The sequence below is a fragment of the Lissotriton helveticus genome, chromosome 12, assembly GCF_964261635.1.
Source record: "Lissotriton helveticus chromosome 12, aLisHel1.1, whole genome shotgun sequence".
Taxonomy (NCBI): domain Eukaryota; kingdom Metazoa; phylum Chordata; class Amphibia; order Caudata; family Salamandridae; genus Lissotriton; species Lissotriton helveticus.
The window spans coordinates 568322751-568344959 of NC_136073.1; positions in this window are offsets into that span (position 1 = coordinate 568322751).

The following is a 22209-nucleotide window of genomic DNA, read 5'->3' on the forward strand; positions in this document are numbered from 1 at the left end:
TGTTTACTCTTCACAGGATTTATTGCTCACCTAAGAAACTGGCGAAGATTAGTGATAACAGAGAATCTAGGTGTAAAAGATATGGAAGTCTGGATGCCGACGATCCATATGTTTGCTACCTGTTCTGCCCTGACCCATTTTTGGCTCCTGGTGGGTAAAACGCTTGCAAGTATCTTTGGATGGGTGATGGAGGTAAGTCCAAAGTTGATAATATTTGGAGCTCTGGGTGACACTGTAGAGAGAGACCAGACTTTTGTGTACTCCAGGAAATCCTACTTGGTCAGACTAGTGGAGCTCAGTTGTCTATGTTTATGAGATCAAAAAGAAAATAGTGGAAAGGGGACACTCTCGCAGCCAGTGTACATGGGACCCAATAGGTGGACTTTTGGATACCGGCATGGTCCTGTGATTATACATCTATGGCTGAAGTCATGTAATTATTTTGGTGATAATATTGTAGTTGATAGTGTGTGAATCGATATTTTTGATATTTTATATGTTGATTTAAAGGTAACAATATTTTCGTTTCTAATATTTTTGCTTTTGATATAGGTAAACATCTAGATTTTTAACATTGATATTTGTGTTCTCGATATTTGTGTTTTTTTATAGTTAAGTATAGGAAGCCGATATTTTTGTTATTGCTATTTAATTTTCTATATTTTGTGTTTCAATATTGTATACATCGATATTATGCCAGTGATACCTGGTTCTCTGTCCTCACTCTTGTTGTCATCCTTGGGTTGGCTGTGAGGTTCTCTGTTGGCTGCAGGGAAGTACTCCCAGCGTCTGGGTTTAACTGCTTATGATGTCAATGCTCCTGTGTCCTATGGAAATATCTTTGTCAGCATCCTCCATGTTCCGACTCCCTCAGCTTCTCTATGTGTCCTTCTGTTCAAAATTCAATAGTCCATCTTCTGTGCTTATGTTGCTCTAGTCTGTCTTCCTTTCTCCCCTTGTTCTTTCCTTTCTATGTAGGTCTACCTTGTTTGGTCTTTCTTCCCCTTCTTGATTCTGTTTCCTTTCCTTGTTTCAAGGTTTCCCAGTACGTTGGTTATCCAAAGCAGATAAGTCATCCCTGTCACACCCTGTGTACTCAGAGGACATTATTTAGTATATTTATTTTGTCCTCTGATGAGCGACATGCTACGGTTTACTGGAGGGGTGGTGAGATGGAGAGAAGGAGTTTGCCAGTTCTGGGTCCCTTCTAGACACCAGCAAAATCCTGAACAAGGCGGCATGGTGATCACTTTCATGCTGCCTCACTAATACACATGTCACATCTTTAATGATGTCACATATATATCAAATGGGCCTAAGAGAGGGGTTCCTTAATCCCTTCCAGGTTCATAAAATGTTCAGGCTGGTGGGTGGGGCTACAAGAGGAGTTGTTGGCAGCTACTACTGACCCCATCTCCTCTCTTGCTACGCCCAAAGTCGATTCATTTGTTTCTGTTGGCGGAAGGGACGGAGGTTGGAAAGAGGGCAGGAGGAACTGGCCAGGACCTCCCACTGCACTATGCGGCTATGCCCCAGCATGGAGCCAGAGTCTGTTTGGATTTCTTCATAGGCCAAGAAAAATCCAGAGTGTACCTAAATCCTTGTTGGGGTACAGACCTGTGTGTTGTGCACCAGCCCTTGTTGGCTGGCTGGTAGAGCACACTGAACATGAGATTTGTGTTTTTAAAACATTGTAGTGCCCTCGCAGGCGGTCGCTCCCTCCTCGCTGCTGCTGCTCGCCTGCCTGCCTACCTGCTGCTCTGCCGCTCGCTCGCCTGCCTGAGGTCTCAGCTGCTGCCTGGCCGCTCCCTGATCGCCGAGACCTCTGCTCACCTCCCCCACGCCGCTGCCCTCCGCTTCTTCCTCGGGCTCGCCTTCTGCCCGCAGCTTGCCGCCTCTGCCCCCGCTCCTCACCTCCGTGATTCCCGCCGCTGACCCGTAGCTCCGCCTCCCCTGCTCTACCATTGGACCTCCCGCCTCCCGGCCGACCCTCCCTCACGGCCCCTACTTATGACGCCCCCTCAGCGACCGCGCAGCGGACGCGCGCAGCGGGAGCGCCGACTGAGCGCCGAAGGTGCGCCAAAGGTAAGCCCGTCTGCGCCCGTCCGCGCCTGGCCCGCACCCAGTGCCAGGACCCCTGGCCCCCACCGTCGGAAGCCGACCTGATGAATCTACGACGCCACCGAACTCATCGCACTCAACACTGACAGGACCCCGGGCTGCTACCGAGCCACACCGAGACGCACCCACGGACCCTTCAGCTGCCACTCCTGCAAGTTCACCTGCAACCGGACCCAAGCCACACCAGCACCCACCAAGCCGAACACCAGCAGCACCCACCTGAGGTGCATCCTGCTCAACACCCGCTCCGTCCACAGACACGCCGTCGAGCTCTGGAACCTGCTCGACACCACAGCCCCAGACGTCGCCTTCCTCACGGAAACCTGGATGAACGCCTCCTCAGCGCCCGACATCGCCATCGCCATCCCGGACGGCTACAAGATCATCTGGAGGGACCGCGTCAACCAGACAGGAGGAGGCATCGCCATCATCCACAGGAACACCATCCGCATCACGACCAACACCGACGACACCCTCGCACCCGCCGAACACCTGCACTTCCAGATCCACATCAACCCCAAGACAACCCTCAGAGGCACCCTCATCTACAGACCCCCGGGACCACGCACACAATTCAGCGAAGACATCGCCGACTTCATCAGCCCGCACGCACTCCTCTCCGCTGACTACATCCTCCTCGGGGACCTCAACTTCCACCTGGAGAACAACAACGACCGCAACACCACCACTCTGCTGGACAACCTCGCCAACCTCGGACTCAAGCAACTGGTAACCACCCCCACCCACTACGCCGGACACACACTCGACCCCGTCTTCTCATCCAGCAAGGACATCGCCTTCAGCCACGCCACGGGACTCCACTGGACGGACCACAGCTGCGTCCACTTCAGCTTCAAAAGGACCACGATCCACCACCACCAGCAACAGGTCCCCCGCAGAAGCTGGAACAAGATCACAGCCTACCAGCTCGCGTCTTCCCTGAGCAAGAAGCCTCCCACCAGCACAACGAACCCCAGCCAAGCCGCCACCAACCTCACGAAATGGATCAGCGACTGCGCAGACGACCTCGCCCCTCTGAAGACCCCACCGAGTAGACCCGGCAGCAAGAAAGCCCCATGGTTTAACGACGAACTCAAGAGCTCCAAGAAGAACTGCAGAGCACTCGAGAAAACCTGGCGCAGAGACCCAACACCGGACAACATGACTGCCCTCAAGCTCGCCACCCGAAAACACCACCAACTGATCCACGCCACCAAGAAAACCGCATTCACGGAACGACTGGACAACAACGCGCACAACAGCAAGGAACTCTTCAACATCGTGAAAGAGCTCTCCAACCCCAACGCCGGAAACAACGACATCACCCCGTCGCAAGACCTCTGCAACTCCCTCGCCTCCTACTTCCACAACAAGATCGAGGACATCCACAACAGCTTCAGCACTCAACCGACGCACGCCACGACCGAACCACCGCCCCCCACCACCACCCTCCGCGCCTGGACTCCGATCAGCACCGAAGACACCATCCGCACGATGAACTCCATCCACTCCGGATCTCCGACAGACCCCTGCCCTCACCACGTCTTCAACAAGGCCGACACTGTCATCGCACCCCACCTGCGGGACATCATCAACACCTCCTTCGACACCGCCACCTTCCCGGAGAGCTGGAAGCACGCCGAACTCAGCGCTCTACTCAAGAAACCATCAGCCGACCCCACCGACCTCAAGAACTACCGCCCCATCTCGCTGCTCCCGTTTCCGGCTAAAGTCATGGAGAAGACTGTCAACAAGCAACTGGCCGCCTTCCTTGAGACGAACGGCTCCCTCGACCTCTCGCAGTCTGGCTTCCGGGCCAACCACAGCACCGAGACCGCCCTGATCGCAGTTACCGATGACATCCGAGCCCTGCTCGACAACGGAGAAACGGCGGCCCTCATCCTCCTGGACCTCTCCGCGGCCTTCGACACCGTCTGCCACCGTACCCTAGTACAGCGCCTCAGCAACGTCGGAATCCAGGAGAAGGCACTGGAGTGGATCATCTCCTTCCTCGCCGGAAGGACACAGAGAGTCCGCCTCCCCCCGTTCAGATCGGAGGCCACCGAAGTCATCTGCAGCGTTCCTCAAGGCTCCTCGCTCAGCCCAACACTCTTCAACGTCTACATGAACCCCCTCGCAGCCATCACACGCCAGCACAACCTCAACATCATCTCCTACGCCGACGACACCCAGCTGATCCTCTCCCTCACCAACGACCCCACCACCGCCAGAGCCAACCTGCACGAAGGGATGACAGACGTGGCCAAATGGATGACGAACAGCCGCCTGAAACTGAACTCAGACAAGACGGAAGTCCTCATCCTAGGATCCTCACCCTCCGCCTGGGACGACTCCTGGTGGCCCCCCGCCCTGGGCAGCGCACCCAAACCAACAGACCACGCACGCAACCTGGGCTTCATCCTGGACTCCTCCCTCTCCATGACCAGACAAGTCAACGCCGTCTCCTCGTCGTGCTTCAACATCCTGCGCATGCTACGCAAGATCTTCCGATGGATCCCCTCCGAGACCAGGAAGACGGTCACCCAGGCCCTCGTCACCAGCCGTCTGGACTACGGCAACTCCCTCTACGCTGGAACCACCGCCAAACTCCAGAAGAGACTCCAGCGGATCCAGAACACCTCAGCACGACTCATCCTGGACATCCCCCGCCGCAGCCACATCTCCGGACACCTGAGAGACCTGCACTGGCTCCCGGTCAACAAGAGAATCACCTTCCGGCTCCTCACCCACGCACACAAAGCCCTACACAACCAAGGCCTAGGATACCTCAACAGCCGCCTCAACTTCTACGCTCCCAAACGCCAGCTTCGATCGACCAGCCACGCCCTCGCCGCCGTCCCCCGCATCCGAAGAGCCACCACAGGAGGAAGGTCCTTTTCCTACCTGGCCGCCAAGACTTGGAACTCCCTTCCGACCCGCCTCCGCCTGACCCAGGACCACCTCGCCTTCAGGAAGCAGCTCAAGACCTGGCTGTTCGAGCAGTAGCGGACCCCCCCCCCCCAGCGCCTTGAGACCCTCCGGGTGAGTAGCGCGCTATATAAATGCTTTGATTGATTGATTGATTGATTGATCGAGATGCTGCTTGGATTTTTCGTGGGCTAAGAAAAAATCTGAACGGTGCCTTGCTCATTGCTTGGGCACAGAATCATGGTGAAAAACAGCAATGGGTCAACAGGCTTTTACCTCTAATTTTTGTCCAGTAGGCAGATCCTAAAAATTAATATTTACATCTACCTGTAGAAATGTTGTTTGTTCAAAAGCCCATGATGCCCAACCCAACAATCGGGCATTGGCTACAATGTTTTTTGGCTGAGTACTAAACATTCATGCCTTGACAACAAAAAATCAAGTGACTAGGAGCAGGGTGAATAAAGCATTTTAAGAAATGTAGCCAACATTCTGAGTTTAGCACTATAGAACATTTGTACCCACCACCTCAAATTATCTATTCCATGGGATTCTGAATACGTTTTTGCAAACTGTTTTTGTGTAAACTGACTTACACAAGTAAGCCAAAAATATAAAGAAATACGATAGAAAATAGCAAATGTCCTACCATGTATTCCCGCACTTCCTCTGATGAAAACACTTGGCCATTAGGGCAGAAATGGCCCAAGAACATTAATTGTGGAACGTGCAAGAAAGACTCTTGTAACGAGGTTGATTTTTTGGATGTGTGAAGCGACAGTATTGGGGCTTGGGGTTGGCTCGACCTAGGGAAACCGACTAAACCCAGACATATCTGAAAATTGTACATGAGAGTTTGTGGCTTGTTGGACTGCCATCCCTTTTTCTTACCCAGAATGCCTTACAGATGTCAAACACTGGTTAAAAAAAGTTCCTCATATTTCTGTTAGGGAATTGTCCAGAATTTGAGGGGGAAAGCAAAACCCCCACCAACATGAGTTCTCCCATTTGTACCCATAAAAACAATATTTTACATTTGTGGGTGTGACTATTGTAACTGACAGAAACAGGCCAAACCTGTGACTGTGTGAGGAAAGTGTAGTGTCTATGTGGTCTCTAGATGGTGACAGGTTTGGCCAATTTCTGTCTGTACAACGTTCCATCCACACACGTGAAGCACCAAATTTATCAACAGAAGTGTGGGAATATTGGATAGTAGTACGTTTGCCATTTGTCTGATGTTCTGAAGTTTCTGTCACAGAAGATTGAAGAAGCTGTTATATTGGGTTTCAGATAAATCCGAGGCCAAATACTGGAGACGTTCCCTGTAGAATCTTTCCCCATCAAAAACATTCCCTGGGTCGTAGATCCATGCTCAAACCCATAAAAAAAACCAACATCTAGTAATCCCACAGTCAAAAGACCCAGTGGAACAGAGACATAGGTTAAGCATTGGTGGAGAGATGTTCCTATGTGAGGAAATCTGATGGCAACTACTGTGTTTTGGTGAACAAATGTTGAAAATCTGACAAACATCTTGCCCAGCCAGGCAATCATGGCGAGGGAGACCTGGCACCCATCCGAAGAAACCTTACGATGTGTAGAAGTTAGAAATTCAAGGTTGTGGTATGTTTCCATATGGCCAAGGGGTGACACCTAGGACTATAAGACAAGTACCCAAGACTAACATTTTACTTGCAGTTGCTTTCCAATTTTCCAAAATGCACTAACCCCATGTTATTGCCTGTGAGCACCTTGAACCCACAAAAAAATCAATAAATGTCTGGCACACCACATCTAGGAGACCCAAAGAAACAACATTGGTGATCAACCCTTAGCTGGGATATGTTCCTGCTCAAGGGATCAGTGGAGAATTACCACGTTGAAAAGATAAATGCAAAAAAAATGACAAATGTCGCAAGCAGTGCGATCTCCCAGCCAGCGAGCTATAGAGAGGCGTGTCTAGCACCGGGCGTTAGAAACCTTAAGATGTGTCAATATTAGAAATGTATGTGGTTGTGGTATATTTCCATACACTTCAGGGGTGATAATGTAACCAAAATACAGGTTCCCAAAACCAGTGTTTCAAGTTAAGTTACATTCCGAATGCACTGAACCAAGTTTATCACCAGCAGGCACAATGAATCCATAGAGAACCCAGTAGAACAAAGTTGGGTTTCAGACCATGTTGTGATATGTTCTTGCATGTGGAACACTGGATGGAACTACCATGTTTTAGAGGGAAACATCCTTTACAACGCAACTTTTACCATGCAGTGCCTTTACGACGCAACTATTACAACGCATTTCATTACAACGCATAGCGCTGGGGGGCGCTCTAGGATAGGGAATAGATTTAATTTACTATCCAACACCTTCCCTACTATCCACGGGGACTGGAGTTGGAATAGTAAATTAAACTATTCACTATCCAGCAACCCTAAGCGCTATGCGTTGTAAAGGCATGCGTTGTAAAAACTGCGTTGTAAAGGCATGCATGGTAAAAGCATGCGTTGTAATGTCATACATCCTGTTTTAGAACACAAATTGAAAATATCTGGAAACAAAAATCTTTATCATGTTCTTCCAGCCAGTCAACTAGGGCAGGAGAGAGCTGGCTTGCACTACTAGATTTCTTAGGTCATACAGAATTAGAAAATACATGGTTTTTATACTTTCCACAAAGTTGTGTATGATATCAGTCATCAAATGAACAATGCATTACAAACAGCGCGAATATTACAAAAATGTGCAGACTACAGGGCCTATTCACGAAAGGCATTTTAGAGTATATAAAGTAGTACTTTAAATTGCAATTCAGAAACTCACGGCCTGAGATCGCTTCCTTTGGGTCGCTTAATATTTCTGTAAAAAATCTCTGACTCAGGTGCAGAAATCTCCACGCACGTAGGAATAGGATTCAACATTATATGCGAGAGGGTAATAGGAGTGGCTTAAAAACAGGAGAACTTAGTACAAAATGGGTGGGGTGAATAGAAATTAAAGGAAGGTTTTAGAGATGAACATGCTAATAGAAAACACACATCCACAAAAGAATCAGACCACTGCAGTTTGTAAAGTACACATTTAAATCTACTACAGTAGTACTGCTGGCAAAATAGACTTAAATATATCCAGCCCAGGCTGGGCATAAGTCAAGCACCACACATGGCCAAACATTCTTATGGCAACATACTCCCAAAGAAATCAATGGAGGTGGGCAATAACGCCAAGGGAGTAGCTAGAAAATTGAAGTACTCTCTGTAGGAAGGTGGATATCTGACTATGGTTACCCCCAACTTGTTGCCTGGTGTTTTGCTGGTTTTTGACTTAGTTGGCCTGGGATCCTGCTATTCAGGACGCCAGGCTTCCTGCTCTCTCTGTTAAAATGGACTCCATGTACCCTAGGTACATATCTAATTGGATACTGAGTCACCTTATCAGTCCCTGTACAGTATACCTTAGGTATCCAGGGCATAGGTGTACCCAGGGCCTACCAGGGGCTGAAGCATGTATTATGCCACCCCTGGCTGGCCATCTAAAACTGACACAACTGGCTGCATGACAGCTGGGGCAAGGTGGTGTAATCACCCTTTGCTATAGATATAGTATACCTATATCTAACCCTAAAAATGGACACATATCCTCCTATCAGTCAATCCTATGGCAGGCCTTATCAATCCTGAAGGCAGAGTGCTTGGAATTATGTGAGATGGTGCTCTAGCATGAGCTGAGCCTGTCTACAGCTTTCGGAACCAAGTCCTTTAGCTGTTTCCATGATAACGCTATACCATATACTCTTAAGTGCATTATCAACCTCGCGGTTAAATGCTAACTCTGGTATAACATTATCAAAACATGTCGAGTAAGGTGTCATACGAATTGGAATACTACCCCCTCGCCAATTCTGGTGACGGGGGTAGCATTCCACCCTTCTAGAGGGACACAACATGTATGTAACTGTGAACCCCGGTTAAAGTTAACTCGAGCCTTGGCATCACAAAATGGATGCTGCCACCACAGACACAAGTCTGACCTCCTGCTGCTGGGAGTCCTTCCAGCGAGCGAGGCTTGGACAAAGGGTTTCCTGCCTTGGGAGGTGCTAGCACCACCCCAGACAGGATTTTGTGTATTGGGTAGGACAGGCCTGAAAGGAATGAGACATGCCTGGGGCACACAAGGTGCCCTGTGCATACACCGGTTCAAACCAGTTGCTGGTGCACTCCAGCCCCAGCTCTGTCGGAAAACTGGACAAAGGATAGGGGGTGTAACCACCCCCCTTCCTGGTCCCACCCAGGGGAGGGACCTAGTCAGTAGTGCAGCCCCCTTTAGTAGGATAAAGGTAGGAGCTGGTCCCATTCCAAATTAGATTATCCTGAACAATTCTACAAGAAGAAACTCTGGACTTCGACGTTCTGCTCCACAGAAGACTGAAGAATCTCCCTTGTGGACAAGGAGTGTCCACCCTGCAACTGCAGGCACCATCAAGCGTCCAGTGGCTTCACTTTGTCGTCTTCCCTCGAGGATCCAGACTTCAGAGCCCGACGAGACCTGGATTCCCAGACCTCTCCGAGCTCAACTCACATCTGCAGCAAAGCTGAGACCCGTGGGTGCGACGAGACACGTGGGACCGGTCATCTTGAAAGAACCTGCACTTCACTTCCAGCACGACTCCCGAGGTAAACTCGACCAAGTGCTTTCGGGATTGAGAAGCCTCAGCCCCGAGCAGCTCCTGCACCGAAGATCAGCCCTCCAGCTTCCACGAGATCTGCGTGGGGCCCTTCTGCTTGTTTTCTGCTCGATGCGTTGTCTGGTCACTTGCCGGCTGGCTAGTGGCCTCCTAGACGACGAACCTTTGAATCTTCACTGCTGGTCTGATTGCTCCAGACTGGCCCTTGCTCCCTTCCAAAAGAGGGGCACCCCGGACTCTCCTAGTCCGCACCAGACGCCTTTTTCACTCACCGCGTGGGTTGCCTTTGCCAAGGCCTGTTGACTCCAATCCCCGATCCAACACCGCCGACAGCGAGAGCCTGCATGGGACAGCTCGTGCCTCCATCCTGGTTTTCGAAGACACCTCCTGGTACACGTGGCTGCAGAGTCAAGCGTCCACTCTTCACCTGATCGCGACGGCAGCATCTGGTTCCTTCCTGGTTCCACACCGGTCACTGGCTAGTGACTTTGAACACTGTCTCCTCGGCTTTCAGGTCCTCTTCTTCACCGATCCACCCTTGGATCGCACCGGACATCTTCCTCCTGGTCGCCTGCAGCATCTTTTCTTCCAGGCTCCATAGACTTCAACGCGAGAACCCGACACACTTTGACACCTATGCACCCGCAGCCCGTGGGTGAGGTAACGAGAGCATTTCGGTGCTCAAGGGTAGTTTAACTGTCCTAGTGTCCAGTTCCACAGTCGTTTTAGTCCTACCTAGTCAGGATTGTCCGTACTCACCTTTAACTTGAACTGCACTGTCCATAGACGTTGTTACGCATCTTGCGTGTGAGTTCACACTCTGCACACTCGTTCCGTGGGCCTCCTATTACTTACCTAGAGTTAGTGTAGCGTGGTCCCATCGATCCTACAGCCTCTGGACAGCTCCATTCTTTCTATCGACTTTCACATTCCACTTACTTAGTATATGGTTTGTCGTGCCCCTAGGGCACCATTGTAATTTTGTGCAACTTGTCGTATTTTTCGTAAGAGATTGTCATGTGCTTAGCCCTCTGACCTCATAAAGAGTTCAGAGGTGTTGTTATTAATAAATATACTGTTTATTTTCATAACAACCTGTGTGGTGTCCTTTCATCTGGTATTCAAAGGGTTATATTGTGGTAAAACAGCTGGCTTCACATGCCAAAAGAGTTTAGCCTAAGACTGCTTTGTCCATGCTACCATTAGGATAGCTGGTCTATAAGGTTGACTTACAACCAATCACCATAAGGGTTGTTTGGACTGATACAAGGTGATCACTAGAACTAGTGAGCATCATATATCAGGCCAACTTCTCACATTGGTGTGCAGCGGTTGGGATTTGAGCTTGCTGTTGTTTTTACCACGTATAATCTTGAAATATCATTTGAAAGATCACATATGGTACTATAGGTACATATAACAAGCTTAGAAATACTCTGAGTTCTACTGAACCAGCTGTTGTAGTAGAAAGGGCCTAGCACACCCTGACTACAACTCTTAGCAAGGGATCAGTAGGAAAACCCATAGTGTAGGTAAGTGCATCACTTGCACCTCACTAGAAAGCATGTCTACCCATGGAGAGTCTTCAGAGACTCCCCTAGTGGTTAGTGACCCTCCACAGGTCCTTTCCAGATATGCAGCTCTCAGTTTCCAGGAGATGAGACAATTGTGTACCTTCAGGAAATTGAAACAGGGTTCTAACCCTACCACTCCTTTTCTGTTAGGTCTCTTAGAGACATATGATGCCAGAAGGGCTGCTACTGCAGGCCCCTCTAATCCAGATGGGAGCATGCCCCCCTTAGAAGGTGATCCAGACTCTAACCTCCCTGAAACAGAGAATGTAGATGAGGAAGAAGAAGAAGAAGTATCTGGGGATGAGGCAGACAATAGGCAACCTTTAGTCAGCAGACTTACAAGGGCCAACTTAGACCTACATAGGGAAGGAACTGGGGGACCCCCAGTACTGACCCTTAGCAGGCCTAACTATGGGGTTAGGAGAGATAGATCTCCTTCTAGGGACTCCAATAGATCTGTGCACTCTCATGCATCTGCTCAGAGGAGAATGACTTCCCCTCAGAGGAGAGAGCATGAAGCTAAGATGAAGGAAGCTAATCTGTATATCCAAAGGGGAGAACTTGCCCTTGCCAAAGAGAAGCTTGCCTTTGCTAGAGAGCAACAGTTGAGTGGGGTAGTCCCCACTGGTGGCAGCAATATCCCTAGGGATAGAGAAAGAGGTTTTGATACTAGAAACCTGAGTAAAATAGTGCCCTTCTATAAGACAGGAGATGATATCCACAAGTGGATAACTGCTTTGGAGAGAGCCTGCAAAGTACAGCAGGTACCCCAGAGTCAGTGGGCAGCTATATTGTGGCTCTCCTTTGAAGGTAAAGGTAGAGATAAGCTCTTCACTGTTAGAGATGAGGATGCTAATGATTACCAAGTCTTGAAAAATGCACTGATTGATGGGTTTGGCTTAACCACTGAACAGTACAGGTTAATGTTCAGAGACACCCAGAAAACTCAGGCTCAAGATTGGACTGACTTTGTTGATTGTGCCACTAAGGCTTTGGAAGGCTGGCTACTGGGAAGTAAGGTTACTGATTACACAGGATTGTATAATCTAATTATGAGAGAGCAAGTCTTAAATAATTGTCAGAACCAGTTATTACACCAGCACCTGGTAGACTCTGATCTGACCTCTCCACAAGAATTGGGTAAGAGGGCAGACAAATGGGTCAGAACCAGGATTAGGCCTAAGAACCAAGGTGGTGACCAAAAGAAGGAATCAACCAAGCCTCAAGAGAAGGGTGGGAATAAATCTACAGATCAAACCGCATCAGGGCCCCAAAAATCCTCTGAAGGGGGTGGGTCCCAGAATCCTTCCAATACCCAGAGGAAACCTTACTGCCATACCTGCAAACAGGTAGGCCATTGGAAAACTGACAGCAGTTGCCCAAGGGCCAATAACAATAAGGAGAACATACCCCTAAGTAACACTTCCAAGCCTCCTGTTACTACTAGTAGTAATCCCACAGGTGGTGGGAGTGCCCCCAAGAATTTGGGTGGATTTACTTTGGGAGTCCCTGGGGACTCTGGCCTAACCAGGTCCCCTAACTCAGATACTCTTGTCTGTGAAACTGGCATGGGGTTTGCCAACTTCACTGATTGTCCCAACACTTTGGACAAATATAGACAGGAGCCCCTCATCAATGGACTGAAAGTTGAGGGCTATAGAGACACAGGGGCTAGCATCACCATGGTGACTGAGAGCCTAGTCCCCTCAAGGCAACTTATACCTGGTGCCACATACCAGGTGACAAACATTGATGGAGTGCAGAAAAATCATCCCATGGCAGTGGTAAATCTCAGCTGGGGAGGTGTCACTGGCCCCAAGAGAGTGGCTGTGTCATCAAAGTTGCCTGTAGATTGCCTACTGGGGAATGATTTAGAGATCTCAGCCTGAGCTGAGGTAGAACAAGAAACCCATTCTAAAATGGTAAATCTTCCTGAACAGGTTAGGAGGGCTGTGCCAGTCTCAGCCCTATCTCAAGTAGATTCCTACCCTGAAATGGTTAGCAGGGCTATAATGGTAACAGCCCATACCCAAACTGAGTCCCTTCCTGAAAAGGTTGGTGGGGCTGTGATGGCCACAGCCCAAACTCAAACTGAATCCTGTGTTGTCAAGCCTGAAACTATGGATCACTCCACACAACAGAGAGCATTGAGGAGGAAGAGAAATCTCCCTCTCACCAGACATTAGGAAAGGATCGGCCTCCTCAGGGAACTGATCTTACCCCTTGTGAAGAAACTGCCCCAGAGGTAGTCAGGCCTAGCCTGGCAGAACCCCTGATGTCAGTGGACCCTTCCAAGGTGGGACCCAGTCTGGAGTAGGTAACCTGCCCCTCTCTACCCTGCCTCAGTCAGCCCAGAGCTGTGGAGGCCAGGGAGGCCAGTGGTGGACCCCAAAGGGCCCCCTGTCCAAAAGAACCCCCCCAATCAGCAGGTTAAGGGCACTGAAGCTAGTAGTCCTAGCCAAGTGAAAATAAAACAAACTCCTGAGGGATCCCCCTTAAAATTAGTTAGGGACCTCCCACAGATGGACACTGTTGGGCACAGCCAAACCTGGGACCTAAGGGCCCCAAACCTGACCTGTCCCTCCAGTAAGCCAAACAGAGGGAACCAGCCTCCAGCTTTAGGTAGCTAGAGGTTGACCCTGAGAGCATACAGCAACTCAGTCCTGGAAAGAAAGGCATACATGGTGGATAGTGATTGGAGGAAGTTGAGCCCAACATTAGTGAAGCCTCACTTCAGTACTCCATCCCAGCACCAGCCTTTTACTTTGCCAAAACACACCACAGGTAGAGGTTCCCGATGGTGGAGACCCTCAGATACCCTTAGGGTGAGGGATTGCTTAGTGGACCATGAGATAGGGGGTGACCATGCCAGTGCATGTACCTCCTCATATGGCCACTCAGGCAATATAGGCTTACCTGGTCAAGGATAGCCTTATCTCCTTTCGTTTGGGGGGGGGGGGGGTTATGTAGGAAGGTGGATATCTGACTATGGTTACCCCCAACTTTTTGCCTAGTGTTTTGCTGGTTTTTGACTTAGTTGGCCTGGGATCCTGCTATTCAGGACCCCAGGCTTCCTGCTCTCTCTGTTAAAATGGACTCCATGTACCCTAGGTACATATCTAATTGGATACTGAGTCACCTTATCAGTCCTTGTACAGTATACCTTAGGTATCCAGGGCATAGGTGTACCCATGGCCTACCCGGGGCTGAAGCATGTATTATGCCACCCCTGGCTGGCCATCTAAAACTGACACAACTGGCTGCATGACAGCTGGGGCAAGGTGTTGTAATCACCCTTTGCTATAGATATAGTATACCTATATCTAACCCTAAAAATGGACACATATCCTCCTATCAGTCACTCCTATGGCAATCCTTATCAATCCTGAAGGCAGAGTGCTTAGAATTATGTGATATGGTGCTCTAGCATGAGCTGAGCCTGTCTACAGCTTTCGGAACCAAGTCCTTTAGCTGTTTCCATGATAACGCTATACTATATACTCTTAAGTGCATTATCAACCTCGCGGTTAAATGCTAACTCTGGTATAACATTATCAAAACATGTCGAGTAAGGTGTCATACGAATTGGAATACTACCCCCTCGCCAATTCTGGCGACGGGGGTAGCATTCCACCCTTCTAGAGGGACACGACATGTATGTAACTGTGAACCCCGGTTAAAGTTAACTCGAGCCTTGGCATCACAAAATGGATGCTGCCACCACAGACACAAGTCTGACCTCCTGCTGCTGGGAGTCCTTCCAGCGAGGGAGGCTTGGACAAAGGGTTTCCTGCCTTGGGAGGTGCTAGCACCACCCCAGACAGGATTTTGTGTATTGGGTAGGACAGGCCTGAAAGGAATGAGACATGCCTGGGGCACACAAGGTGCCCTGTGCATACACCGGTTCAAACCAGTTGCTGGGGCACTCCAGCCCCAGCTCTGGCGGAAAACCGGACAAAGGATAGGGGGTGTAACCACCCCCCTTCCTGGTCCCACCCAGGGGAGGGACCTAGTCAATAGTGCAGCCCCCTTTAGTAGGATAAAGGTAGGAGCTGGTCCCATTCCAAATTAGATTATCCTGAACAATTCTACAAGAAGAAACTCTGGACTTCGACGTTCTGCTCCACAGAAGACTGAAGAATCTCCCTTGTGGACAAGGTTTGTCCACCCTGCAACTGCAGGCACCATCAAGCGTCCAGCGGCTTCACTTTGTCGTCTTCCCTCAAGGATCCAGACTTCAGAGCCCGATGAGACCCGGATTCCCAGACCTCTCCGACCTCAACTCACATCTGCAGCAAAGCTGAGACCCGTGGGTGCGACGAGACACGTGGGACCGGCCATCCTGAAAGAACCTGCACTTCGCTTCCAGCACGACTCTCGAGGTAAACTCGACCAAGTGCTTTGGGGATTGAGAAGCCCCGGCCCCGAGCAGCCCCTGCACCGAAGATCAGCCGTCCAGCTTCCACGAGATCTGCGTGGGGCCCTTCTTCTTGTTTTCTGCTCGACGCGTTGTCTGGTCACTTGCCGACTGGCTAGTGGCCTCCTAGACGACGAACCTTTGAATCTTCACTGCTGGTCTGGTTGCTCCAGACTGGTCCTTGCTCCCTTCCAAATGAGGGGCACCCCAGGCTCTCCTAGTCCGCACCAGATGCCTTTTTCACTCACCGCGTGGGTTTCCTTTGCCAAGGCCTGTTGACTCCAATCCCGGATCCGACACCGCCGACAGCGAGAGCCTGCGTGGGACAGCTCGTGCCTCCATCCTGGTCGTCGAAGACACCCCCTGGTCCACGTGGCTGCAGAGTCAAGCGTCCACTCTTCACCTGATCGCGACGACAGCATCTGGTTCCTTCCTGGTTCCACACCGGTCACTGGCTAGTGACTTTGAACACTGTCCCCTCTGCTTTCAGGTCCTATCTTCACCGATCCACCCTTGGATCGCACCAGACATCTTCCTCCTGGTCGCCTGCAGCATCATTTCTTCCAGGCTCCATAGACTTCAACGCGAGAACCTGACACACTTTGACACTTATGCACCCGGAGCCCGTGGGTGAGGTAACAAGAGCATTTCGGTGCTCAAGGGTAGTTTAACTGTCCTAGTGTCCAGTTCACAAAAACAAGCAAAAGTCCCTACTTGGTGGGGATATACCCTGGGGCGTAGAATAACCTAGCCAAAAGGCTTTAAGGGTTATCTATGCTCACACAACTAGAAATATATCAACATAACATCATTTTATCATACTAATAGCGGCCAATAGTCAGTGTAGGGACCCTATCTATATGAACACACAACAGTTAAAAGACTGTAATCATTACCAGTGAAAAATCAACAGTTTATTAAAAGGTCATACATAATCATTTGCATCACAAAAACATTGCACAATAAAATACACAATAAAAAAAAAAACAAAGGTCGACGCGGCGTTTCGGTGTCTTTTGTTGATGACGACACCTTCTTCAGGACAGGTTTTTTGTTAAAAATATCTAAAAGGTAAAGTTACAGAAAACAAATAATCAATAGGGGCCTATTATACACTGACTGTTAGGCTTAAGCTAGGTGTCACATCTGCTTTATGCGCCAATCCATTATTTAGCATTGTAAGATTATTACATAGCAGTTAACTATCTACTATCCATTCGGACATTTTTAACCTTATGCTTTGTAATTAGCTAATACATATCTACAATCGTTGTACCTTTATACCAACTGTCTTGTACAGAAATGCAGAAATTCTTTTCTATACATTGGTTACTTGTCAACGTAACAGGATACATAACAGTAGTTACAGCATTTGAAGACATTAATTGTAGCTTTTTAAAAAGATAAAAATAAAAAAGACCTACGCTGACTTCCAACTGTTATCCAAGCACTCTTCAGATTTAAGATGTATTTACATTGCATAAAAGGCCTTGTTCCTTTTCTTTTCTTAACAAGGATGTAATCATTCTGTCAACTCACAATCTGTGTTTTAGAATAACCACCTTTTGGATATATGACCTACCTCAACATTTAAGGGAGATATGAAGCATATGTGCTCTCTTAAAGATGCAGATTTATTCTATCTTTATTCTGCCATCTGCGAACTTTTCTTCATTTGCGGAGTTATGTCAAATAGTTAATCCACCTGGAGAGTAAATAGCAAGATTCAAATGTACCCCGCTTTGTTTTAAGACTAATCCTGATTTAATTATAGATTAGTCTTCCCATCAAAACGCTCATTACCTGAATATAAAATTTCATATATATGGTCTTTGCTGTATCTGGGGCGACCACCGTCTATCTTTTAGGCTTTAACCACACGTAACTGAAAAGGGACAGAAATACATAGCAGTCTTGGTAAACAATACAAAACGATGGAGAACCTCAGCCTTTTATTATAAGGATCAATGAATTTATTGAAGAACCGACTCTACCTTTTATAGTGGCATCTGTACAGCGCTCCAATTATTCATTTGTAGGTAAGGCGTACGTTTTCTACTTTCCGTTTCCGTCTACCAGCTTGTTTTGTCCTTCATTTGGAGGTGTCTTAAGTTGCACTTTTTGTTTTATTTACACCTAAAAGAACAACGGATCATAGGTATACTATTGTCTTCCCTCGTGTATCTGGCATCATACACGACAGTCATAGATGTGGAGCGTATTATTCGCAAAAACTCTCCTCACTGTTATATGCATGCAATTCTTTTCATAATTGGGGCGGCTTGTCCTCACTTATTTTATGGACTATTTTTGGAGACAAGCTAGCAGGTCCTCACCGGGTCTGTAAAAGACAGCATGGAACCCTTAAAACAAACATTGTTAATCGTCAAATCTTTTCTCTGTTATTATCCGTTTCCTAGTCCCTTCATTAAATTTATCATTTATTGTAAGTCTAGACAGGTTATAAGTTCGAGCCCTCGGTGAACATAACCCATTGGTTCACAACCATTAAGTATATGACATTATTTGTCTAAGTCCAACTTCTCCACATAGATTAAAGTTATATCCCCCCTCCACCAATCAGGAGTTGGTTCTAGGGGCAACGCACTGACCGGACATCCCAATTTTTAACTATCTTAATCCTCTAGCATGCAGTCACGATTTCTCGTTGCGGGGCATTTCTTACCTTTTTGATGAATGTCGGCCTCCCTGTCGCCTTGTTCCGGATACAGCTTCCTCATGGACTGTGATCCGTAACTGACTGGCCTCTTTTATGGGGCCTTTTGGCGCGCTCTTAGTGCTAATTACAAACAGGTGATAATACCTATTACACAATCCTATGCGAATCCTATGGGGAAACGTGGCCGCCATACTTGAATGTGCAGATAGATCATCTAGTATAGCGGCTACCCATATGCTATGTTAAAAACGGCCCTCCTCATATCATTCAAATCATGATCTATACATGATAATTTATTCTTTTGGCACCAGTCTCGTGCATTTAAGTCTCGAACAATATGAATATTTGATCGATTATACGCATATGTTCAAATATACGGGGAAATGCTTCCGCCATCTTTGACTGGTCATTAGTTGCAAACAAGTGATTATACCTATTGCACAATCCTATGGGGAAACGTGGCCGCCATATTCGAATGTGCTGATAGTTCGTCTAGTATAGCGGCTACCCATATATTCTGTTAAAACGGCCCTCCTCATATCACTCAAATCATGATATATTCATGATAATTTATTCTTTTGGCACCGGTTTCGTACATTTGAGTCTCGAACAGTATGAATATTTGTTCGGTTCTACGCATAACTTAAAATAAACGGGGACATGCTTCCGCCATCTTTGACTGGTCAATAATGAGACCGCAATTGGCGGGTAGTACCCTGTCCCAGTCAATACTCTTGGGCTCATTGCCCTACAGCTACACCTTATTTAAAGCCTCCACTTAGCCTTATTTTAAGGGGATATTATGTTGCTTAAGTAAAACAAAAGACAAAAGTCACGTGTTATCTCAATTAGGATGTCACGTGTTTATCAATTTACTATTTTGTCCTTGTGATTCATTTGATGATACCTTGCTCTCATGTTTTTGAATTATACCCTCACGTGCTCAATTTATATACATTGGTTTTTGTTTCCAATCTTCCATGTAGGGCTGTTTACATAATTAGCTATTTGTTGGTGCACAAAAGACCGTCCATCTTTAATGTACACAAACCTATTTATGCCCCCCTGGTTCATTTTGGGCAATTGCATATATTAAAGAGTATATAGTGAGAGTTATATTGCCTACAATAATCCATATATAGCCTCTCCCTACTATCTACTGTGCATGAAGGGGCATCAGGATTCCACTTTTTTCTTCGGGGTTCTGCAGAGCGGAGATTAATCGGGTAGGATACTAGAGTATCCTCTCCCAGTCTTCCTTACTGTTCAGTCCTTGTCGCACAGTGTTAAATTTCGACATATAGAACTGCTCACGTTTCTTGCGCTTGGTATTTACATCTCCTCCCCTTGTGCTCATTTTGATAGATTCCAAGACACACCACCTTAATTCTTGGTTGGTGTGCTTGGCCGATAACCAATGGTCTACAAGCGGTGCAGTACTTTTTTTCGTTCTTATCGCAGACCTGTGTTCATTCAGTCTGATTCTTATTTCCCTTGAGGTTTCTCCTATGTATGTGAGGTTGCAAGGACATTGAATTAAGTAAATGAGATTTTTTGACCTACAATTTTGGAAGTCAGCGAATCGGTGTTTCTTGCCATTTACAGTTACTTCCGTACCTCTTACAATGTCTTTGCAATTGACACATCCACTGCATGGGAAAGTACCTTTGGGAAGAGGATTCGTATCAATTGTCGTTTGCAGTTCATGCCTTGTTTCCCTATATGTTTTCACTAAACTGTTTCTAATTGTTTTATTCCTCCTGTACGCAAACATAGGCTTAGGAAGGGTAGAACCATTTTGGTTGCTGACCAAGTTCCAGTTTCTATTTATTATGTTCTTTATTTTATTATTAATGCTACTGTGATTGGTTACAAAGATCAATGGTTTATCCCTCTCTGCTCTATCTGTTTTATTAAAGAACTCGTCCCTGTTGAAGTATTTCGCCCTTTTGTAGGAGTGGCGTATCAGTTTCTTGGGGTATCCCCTTTCAAGGAATTTTTCAATCAAAATTTGGGCATGTTTATCATAGTCGGTGTTCTTGGAGCAGTTTCTTCTCAGTCGAAGAAACTGACCGTATGGTATATTGTTTTTTTGACATACCGGGTGATGGCTGTCGAAGTGTAACATTGTATTCCTGTCAGTGGGTTTCGTATATAATTCTACCAGGAGTTTGCCATCACTCTGTTTAATTACTATATCGAGGAACTCACATTTGTGATTACTAATACTGTGTGTAAATTTTAGGTTGATATCTCCTAAGTTGAGCCAATCTATAAACTCCATCAGGGTACTTTCCTGACCAGTCCAAATAAAAAAGATATCATCAATGTAACGTGTCCATTGTGACACATTCTCGAAAAATGGGGCCATTGAGTTAAAAATGTGTTTATCTTCAAATCTTGATACGTAGAGGCATGCTAGGCTAGGCGCACATGTGGCCCCCATGCTTGTCCCTTTAGTTTGTCTAAAGAAGTTTTTTTCAAATAAAAATATATTATTTTTCAATATTAGTGTTGCACACTCAACAATAAATGTTGCGTGGGAAGTAAGATCCTGGTCGTCAATTTGCAACATCTCTGCGACCATTTGTATGGTGTCATCTTGTGGAATGTTGGTATACAAGGCCTCTATGTCTAGAGAGACCAAGAACTGGGTTTCTAAGTTGAATGGAAGGCCTTCAATCTTACCAATCATGGAGGTAGTATCTTTTATATATGCCCTTTGACTTTTAACTAATGGTTGCAGAAAAGTATCGATATATTTGCTAAGGGGTTCGGTTACTGAGTTAATACTAGACACGATAGGTCTCATAGGGGGGTCTAGTATGTTTTTATGCACTTTCGGGAGGCCATATAGTGCGGGTATGGTCGGGTGCTCGTTTTTTAGGAAGAGATATTCATCCTGACAGATAATACCATCATCCTTGGCCCATTGTAATAGTCTCGTGATCTTCCCTAAGAGTGAATTAAGTTCTTCTCTCGTAGAAGGGCGGTAGTGTTGTTTATTATTAAGCATGGTATACATGCGGGAGTTATAGTCTTCTGTGTCCATTATCACGATACTCCCTCCCTTGTCAGCAGGCTTTACCGTTATCGAGGTGTCTTCTTCTAATGATTTTAGTGACTCCCTTTCCTTCTTGGAGAAATTTTGTTCTACCCATTGTTTTTTGTCTAGGAGCTCAGATATACTCTTCTCAGAATCAGAAAATGAAGCTCCACAAGAAAATGGAAATAAAGAAGTAGGTCAAATAACTAATAATACAAGACAAAGCCTTCCTTTTTTAGAAGACCGCCAGAAGAACTTTGGAGGGCAGAGAGGCAGAGGAAGAGGGAGGGGAACATTTATTCCTCAGAATCAATACCAACCACGTCACTACAATACGAGGAGCAAGAAAAACTGGGATTAGACAGTAAGGCACCGATTATTAACCTATCGTCCAGACCAATCTTGGACGATCATAAAAGGGTCTTAGAGAAGGGCTTAGGGTTTGCTATTGCCAACCCAATAGATAGGTATAGTCTCGAACGGGACCTACAAAGTTTCTTTAGAAAGGTCCGGTTAAATGCATTTTTTGAAGGCAAACCAAAAATACAGAGTGACAACAAATCAGGACTTAGGCCTAGATCAAAATGGACCCCAAATATTAATATGGTTAAAAAAGATGTGGAGGTGTTTGAACACTGTGTAGAGAAGAGTATATCTGAGCTCCTAGACAAAAAACAATGGGTAGAACAAAATTTCTCCAAGAAGGAAAGGGAGTCACTAAAATCATTAGAAGAAGACACCTCGATAACGGTA